This window comes from Cryptotermes secundus, unplaced genomic scaffold (assembly GCF_002891405.2).
Source record: "Cryptotermes secundus unplaced genomic scaffold, Csec_1.0 scaffold7237, whole genome shotgun sequence".
In the NCBI taxonomy this organism is placed as follows: domain Eukaryota; kingdom Metazoa; phylum Arthropoda; class Insecta; order Blattodea; family Kalotermitidae; genus Cryptotermes; species Cryptotermes secundus.
Window position 1 is genome coordinate 4,646 of NW_019720902.1, and position 8,427 is coordinate 13,072.

Here is an 8,427-nt window from a genome sequence, read left to right on the forward strand (position 1 = left end):
ATCAGTTGGACCGATTATGTGAGAAATGAAGAAGTGCTATTTAGAGTCAGTGAGCAGAGGAATATCCTACACGAAATAAGAAAACGGAAGGCTAATTGGATTGGTCATATCTTACGTGGTAACTGCCTTCTAAAGGAAGTTATTGAAGGAAAGATAGAGGGGCAGTTAGAAGTAACCACAAGACGAGGAAGAAGACGTAAGAAGATGCTGGATGACCTTGGGGACAGAAAAGGATATTTTTATTTGAAGGAGAAAGCTCTAGATCGCATCAAGTGGAGGAACTGTTTTGGAAGAGACTGTGGACCTGTCGCCTTGAAAGATTACAGATGAATGAATGAATAAGATTGTATAGGAGGCTCGTGAAGTAGGTGTAGTAAATTAATTGTTTAGTCGGAGCCTCATCTTACAAAGTACTGTCCGTAATGTAGGGAAAGCAAACAACGATTCGTTGTTGATGAAACTTCATCCAGCGTCATACAGAGGTTGCAGCCTGTTCAGAAGTGAGCTTTTAAACGAAAACATTAAACTATCCCTCTATAACGCACTGAGCAGACCAGTAATGACTTACACTTGTCCCGCCTGGTAATTAGCGGTAGACACCTACCTCCTAAAATTGCAGTGCATGCAAAACAAGCTATTGCGCACCAGTGGAAATTTTCCAAGGTTCACACCAGTCCGCGACTTGCACACGGCTTTCAACTTTCCATATGTATATGATTATATAAAAAACTGTGCAGACAACAAGCAGAAGTCATACAAAATCATGAGAATAAACATGTTCGCGGTATAGGACAAATTGAAGCCAGGCACAGAAAATACAGGTTTGGGAGCAAAAACTTCCTTTTTTTGAAGGTGAATAAAAGAAAAATTATTGCTGATAGGCAAAATTTATGTTTAGCTAATGAAAGAACATACTTTAAAGTTTTAAATCATGTAGTTTTAAACAAAATATCTTGAAGGTGTTGGCTACCGTTCTCTATGCACTGATTCAACCGTTTTCTGAAGTTCCCCTCTGCACGTTCCAACATGTGCACCGGAATTTGGGCTACTTCCTCCCGAATAACATTCTTCAGCTGAAGCAGGTTTGTGGGGCGATGTTTAAAAACCTCTGCCTTGAGGTATCCCCATAAAAAATCACAGTGCGTTAGATCAGGTGAGTGCACTGCCCATGGGATGTCACCTTGAAGCGAGATGAGCCGTCCGGGGATCTTTGCCTCAACACTGTCAACGAAGCTCGGGCTGTGTGGGCCGTGGCACCATCCTGTTGGAACCAGACATTTCCTAGATGCATTCCTTCAAGATCTGGTTAGAAAAAGATCTCAAAATTGACTGTCGAACTACCTCCACATTTTCTGGCTTCGTAACGGTCCGTTTTCGTCCTGATGATTTTTTCACCACACTCCCGGTTGTCCTAAATTTCACTACCCACAAAACAGTCGATTTCCAGTCGGGAACCGGACCTCTGGGTTTAATTCCGAAGTGAGTACGGAACACACGCTGCACCGCCAAGTAGGAATGGTTGTTCGAAAAATAAGCTTTGACAGCAAACACACGCTGCTCACTCGTTCACCTCATGTTTCCTACTGAAGGGTATTAGACAGAAACTTCCGCGACTGCTGCATTCGCCGAGCCTATCCCCACTTTCCTGCGAACCCCCTTCCCTTCACAGTGCGTCTTCATAAAAAGGAAGTTTCTGCGCCCCATCCTGTATAAGAGGCTTAAACTTGGCGATGGTCAGGCTTATGACCGTTCAAATGACTAAGCTGCCGTTGTAGCATGAGATCTGTAAGTTAGGAATGATCTGCTCTATAAAGCCTGTAGGACAGAGGACTTGTGTATAAAGCAAAAGGAAGATATTTCAATAACATACTGTGACATGTCTAGCTGTTGCTGGGCAACGGGAGGTGGAACGGGTTACCACGATGACAGACCCTTGATAAACGGTCGGTTGCAAAGTTATGCAAAAGTGGAAACGAGGTTATGCAATAGTAAGGAAAGCAGTGTTTTCCGTGCCGAGCCAAAGTGTGCTGGTTGCTACGCAGCGTTGCCCAGCAAAGTCTCTGTAAACACGGCGTCATGCAACAGAGGAGCCCGTGCAGCGACTGTTGCTAGGCAATCGGTAAACACGACGTCACACAACAGTGAAAACTATCACGTAACTGTTTTCTGTGTTGTCAGTGCTTACCACTGACAATTAAGAGCAAGGATGCAGAAACCTGGAGAATCCCTGCAACTTTGCCACGGCCATCGAACTGCTTGCCTGTCGTGCCTACCCCAGTCTACCTGCAGACCACATAGGAAGAGAGGCAGGAAAAGCCTTCGTATACCGAATATGAGATGCCGATATCAAGATTCAGCTGCTGCTGGGAGGGGAAAAGACAGTAAACGAGGCCCTCCAACAAGCACTAGAGCTGCAGGCGTTACTGGTAGCAGCTAGACCTCACAAAGATAATAAATAAAATGCTGTTCGCACTTGAGTTAGGAAAGCTAAAGTTGCCCTTGTGATTAATGAATTAAGAACTATGCAGTGGTTTATTCTACAAATTAATAAAATTCTCATGAAGCAGGAACCTCGAGGCGAGAAACATGCGTATACTTGGCTAACTATATTTGTTTAAACACGACTGTAACAGATGCAGAACTCACTTTCAAAGTCACCGCTGCAGAACAAGCAAAAAAGCGATAGGAGGGTTTTATTCATTTTGTTACTTCTATGTCATTTAACGTTGCTCTCAATAGCTAGACTTCGTAGCGTTGATCAGTGAAGTGGAAGATTTCGGGTAGAGAAAGGGGGGGGGTCCTGAAAGGGACGTTAGACGGATTACAGGACCATGTGTGGGAATTCTTTTGCCTCTCTATGCTATAGTTACCGTGATTAAAACCGGATGCTAAACAGTTTCAGATTTCATGCAGCTGCCATATTGTTTTGTTATGTCAGACCACCTATGTGGTCTAGAGGTCAGATTTCCTGTCTAGTTATCCAGAGGTCCTGGGTTTGATTCCCGGCGCTACCATATTTTCTGAGAAGTAGTGGGTCTGGAACGGGGTCCATTTAGCCTCGTGAGGATAACTGAGGAGCTATTTCAAGGAAATATCGGCTCCGGTCTAGTAAACCGAGATTAGCGTCCGTTGGGATCCGTTGCTCTGACCACGTGACACCCTATATCCGCAAAAGTTGACAGTAACTTCGCCGAAAAGTGGCAGTCGCTCGGTCGGTATTGTTCAATTGCGGGCTACAGGCCTCGGAGTTTGTTTGTATACCAGAATTTACTCCAAGAAAATTTACACGTTTTCGAAGATCTGGTCCTACACAAAATTTCATCACATTAAAATTTCCGGTAGTGGTCTTGGCTATCCTGATTGAAGCTTTTCGTGATATTCCTCCATCCCTCCAGAAGAATGTCGAGGTTACAGCCCCTTTAGTCCATATTATTTCCAATTCATTATTCGCAAATCATTCTACACTGGACACTGTATAAACTGAGCTACTGACAGTGATGTTAAGAAAACCTTGAACAAAACGAATACATATGTAAATTCAATTTGAATACCAGCACGTCCAGACCTATTCTGTTCCGTAGAATTAAAGCTTTATTTTAAATAATTGAATAAAGATTTATGTGATGATATATATATATACATCAGTAATTCAATTTTAACCTGACTAAATGATCACTGCCATTGGGTTACACATCCTTGAGTAACGAATGTACTGGACATCTGATATTTGTAATTACAAATAATTGGAACACTTTCACTATCTGTTATATTCTCACCTCACTATATGTTGTAATGGCTTGCAGAAATGATGATTCGCCTTGTTGCTTCAGTCCTCTCCGTGCTGGCTAACCACGTACGTCACGTGCATGTTTCAGAGAGCGATGTAAGAAATTCTCATAACACCACTGTGTGAAGAAGTCAGAATCAGCCCACTGTGTGTAAATATTCAGCAGCATGAGATGATCACCTGGTGTAAAGAAGCTGTGTCATGCAGCATCAGCATGGACTGTCTTGTCCTTGGGTCTGTAGAAAATGGCACCATTTACAGAAAGCACTGCAGCAATAGTCAGAATCTCTTCTGAGCACTTATACCTGCAATCAAAGGATAGAGCTAACTGAAATGTTTGTACCTGTTCTTGCTCAGTCAGGAAACAATATACAGACTTTCAGGGAAATTATAAAAGCAAGAAAAGTATTTCTGATCAGTGTCATGCTACAGGTATGGGGGAATTATACATACAGAATGATCCATTTACAATTCTGCCCTAAGAGAATACATTGTATTCTGTACCTCAGTGTACAACTGAAACATGGTCAAGAAGAATGAATGTATTTCTGACAATGAATGATACTTCCAGCATGATTTATATACGTAAAGGTATCCCTGTAAGAGGCCGTGGAGGCCCATAGGACAGTGAGATGTTGAGGTTACCACATATTCTAGACAATCGGCTCATAGATGGTGGCAAGTTTGTCAGCCCTATGCGCTGGCTGCCCTTTACCCCCAAGAATATTTCAAGAATACTCATTTCTGTTAGAGGCTGAGTTGACCCCAGGGCCATAGTGCAGCTGGAAGGATTCGGTCAATTGAAAAAAATCCAGTGACCTCATCGGAATTTGAACCTGCGACCTTCCGGCTTGTAGCACAGCACCTTAACCAACTATGCTACTGCATGCCCCAGCATCCCTTATGTACTTATTTAATTTATGTTCGATGAGATATAAAATATGTTTCCTACTTGGATACAATTTTAAATATATCAGTCTGTACATACTAAGCCTTTTAAGTGTTTATAGCAAAAATAAGTGCAAAATATGAATCAGATCTCTGTTAACTGCGTACTGGCATATCAAGTAACTTACTTTTCTGATGCAAGAATCATTTTTGCCATCATGGGATCAACGGGAAATTCAGCCATTCGACGGCCCAGTTTTGTTAGTTCTCCATGATGGTTGAGTGTCCCAAGTGCGTATAACTGCTCTAATGCCAATACCTGCCATAGAACAAAACATTCTGTAGAAAATAACACACTCCACAATATGTGGTATAAATTATAATTCATGTTCCCTTCTGCCAGACTGACCGGTACAAGCTGTATGCTGCATTACTGCACAGATGCATGCAATCCAGCTAGATGAGCGGTGCACTGTTTGTTCACAAATATCATTACCCCTTCTAAAATATGGCTACTTGCCTTACTGTATTGGGAGATTTCAAATCCCTTCCTCCCAAACAATAAAGGTTACAAATTATCATTCTATTACAGTCATGTTAAAGATGCATATTCAAACTTTAAAATTCTATATCACCCAGTGTTCGCAAAGTGTTATATCCCAATATTACAACATTCCTGCACTCTCAACACAGAAACTGCAAATGATTTGGTCTTCATCAGGGTCTGAGCTCTACTTCTGTAATACTGTGTATAAGGGGTATTAACACAAACTGCTGTCCAAGTGTTTACTCTGTAAAATCATACAACAACATCTTGCCTTCAGTTGATAGCGGCCTTATTTAGAGTCTTTTCCGGAACACTGTGCAAAGCCAGGAAATTATTATTTTCTTCCTATTCCAATGGTAAGTACTGGAAGATAAAGTTATTATACTGAGGCCAAGGAAAGAAAGAAGTCCTATAGCTTGAGCACCCTCCACATCTCCCTTGAGCTGTTAGGCTTCACCACCCCATCCGCATACTTCACATACTCACCTCCAGTCTTCTAGCCATTTTGTTCACTGCAAGGTTGGAAGGGATAACTTCACTAATGACAAGTGTATGGGTTCGCACATTCCTAATGCTGTAGACTGTACTCACAAGGAGCTCAGTTGAAATCTTGCCCACGATACCACCTATCCTGACAGGTTTTTCATGGTTTTCTTCAGTCCTCCCACACATGCTGAGACAGTACCTCAGATCCTTTCCAATTCATCATTCACCAGTCATCCTACCATTCCATGCTATACAGTCAAGTTACTGACTGCTGTAAAGTACTCACACAAAAGAAGAAAGACAAAACAATCTTCCACCACTGAAGTTCGCGCATCCGCCATGCTGTTATTATTACTTATTGCAGGAAGTTAAAAAGTACTGAGTTTGAGTGACGTCAAACAACAGAGTGTTCACAGCACATTTCATGAAAATTGGTCAGCTGCTTCCGAAGGTCAAAGGGGAAAAATGGCATGCTGATCCCGTTACTTCACTTCATTTCAACACTAGAGGGAAGCAGTGTAGAGAGTGGGCATGTATAGATAAAAATAAATAAATAAATAAATGTTGTAAACTTCAAAAGTTTTATATTCAGTGTAAAGAAGAACTTTTCCATTACTGTCACACCAAACAGTGAGTCATATTCACTTTTACAGATTTTGCTACCATCACAAATAAACCACTGTTTTTAATAGTGCCTTTCATAAATTACGAAGATCTGCCACAAATAAATCAATTTAGCAACTGTAATTACATCTGGAAAAAGAAACTCAACATTGTTATTTAGTGCTTTAATAGTGCTGAACTTTAACTGTAGTACAAAATATTTTCCTGTAAAGATTTAAACACAGTAAATTTACATGCAGTTCTTTCAATATTTCAACTCTCTGCAAACACTCATATGTATATACTGATAGAAGATTAATGTCTGTATTCTTGTTTCACTTTATATTTACAATTGGTAAAGTACATACAGTCACTGTAAAAATATGCTACCTCAAACACCAGCTGATCACGTTTTCTCCTCTGTGCAATGTTTTAACTGTTTCCTTGATATGAGAATCCGTGAGGGTATTTTCCAGAACTATACACTAATATCAAAAATAAAACTTATGTTGAGTAGTGTTACCGATAGGCGATAATATTAGTATGCTGGCAGTGATCATCAACTCCAAAGTAAACCGGTCTCAAACCATACGAATTGATACATGGATGCTCAGATTGCCCTTATCTGCAAGATGTTTGGCGGTGCAGGCGTCAAATCTGAGACAGTCAGACTTCATGATTATTGCGAAGATTGGTTCAAGGATGGATCTTGGTGTTGATTCCCATTTCAAATGTCTTCTTTGGCCTTTCAGTTCTAACCTATATGCAAATTTTCCAGCCTGTTTCCTTGATCCAATCAGTTGTACAATAACAAAGAACTGTTGATATCCGGCCTGCTTCACTCGTTTCTCAAGTAGCAACCTAAAATGGTGGCCAAAGCATGTCTGCATCTTGACCCAGTACCCTGCTCCTGGCTGATTGATGTGTGTTGCTGAGAATGCAACATCCTCTCATTGAAGAGTTTTGATTGATTTATGAGACGTCATAATGTGAGGCATCACCTTCTTCAGGCAACCTTGCCACTTGTAAGAGGGCCCCAGGAACTGACAGTGGTATCGCCGGAATTCACATGCGTCTTCGTGTTCCCTCCTCTCAGTGTATAGAAGGGCTACTGCATGGCCAGGTTGTGAATATTTGCATGGGAACATATGGGCGCTTGCAAATTCCTCCATTGCCAAGTTCTGAATGTTGCCCAAAGGTGCCCTGCATTTTCGACAACAAGTCTCCTTGGATCGACACTTAGAACATATAAGATGTCCATTACAACACTGCAGTATTGGAGGCTGAAAATAATCACAGAACAGTGGACATTTGTAGAGCTTTGCTATAAATCGAGAAACAGTTGTTGCTTTGGTCGCCATGGCTGATGTACTGTTATGATCCATCTGTGGAAATCGAACCCCTCACTTTTACCTGCGAACAGAGAAATAGAAATAAATATCGTCAGATTATTCTGGAGGCTCATGAGAACCTGGAAGCTAGAGATAAATTCAACTATAGGAACCCCTCATAACTGTGAGGGATTGTAGGACCAGTCGGCTGGAGATGAATCACTCTGCCCACCTCTACTAGTGATCATTCCCGGCTAAAGTGCAATAATTTGTTAACTGTAATTACCAGTTCTCGAAATTGGATCACATCTACGAAAATCTCAGAAAAGTTGATTACCCATGATTCCAAGAAAATATGCCTATTATTTTACCACGTCTGTTTCTTCCGGTCATTCTGTTTCTGTCACATTGTGCACAGGCTCCTCCTTGGGAAGCTGACAAGAAACATTCCCACATTTATGGAAGCCGAGAATTCATGACTGTAACCAACACCAGGGGCTAGTTTCACATATGAAGTTCCTTAAGAATTTGTTTCACCCGAATATGCTGTATGGGCGACCCTCTTAAATGTCCTTTGTTAAATTGCAAAATAATTCCAGACTAACGAAACAAAACTTTCTCTTTATTATACCAATTTTTGACACCTATGCCGATTACGTCAAGACAGTTATATACAATGTAAACCGTTGAGATGGCTTCAGATGCCATGATATTGTCACGTGTGGGATGATATGCGTGAAGAAATGATGGGTTCTAGTTCGGATGATTGGATTTATTAACACTTT

The 8,427-nt window shown here is 41.2% G+C and overlaps 1 pseudogene; it reads right to left on the reverse strand.

Moving 5' to 3' along the window:
* Positions 1-3,247: 3,247 nt before the first annotated feature.
* Positions 3,248-8,400, reverse strand: LOC111873764 (annotated as a pseudogene).
* Between the last annotated feature and the right edge of the window lie 27 nt (positions 8,401-8,427).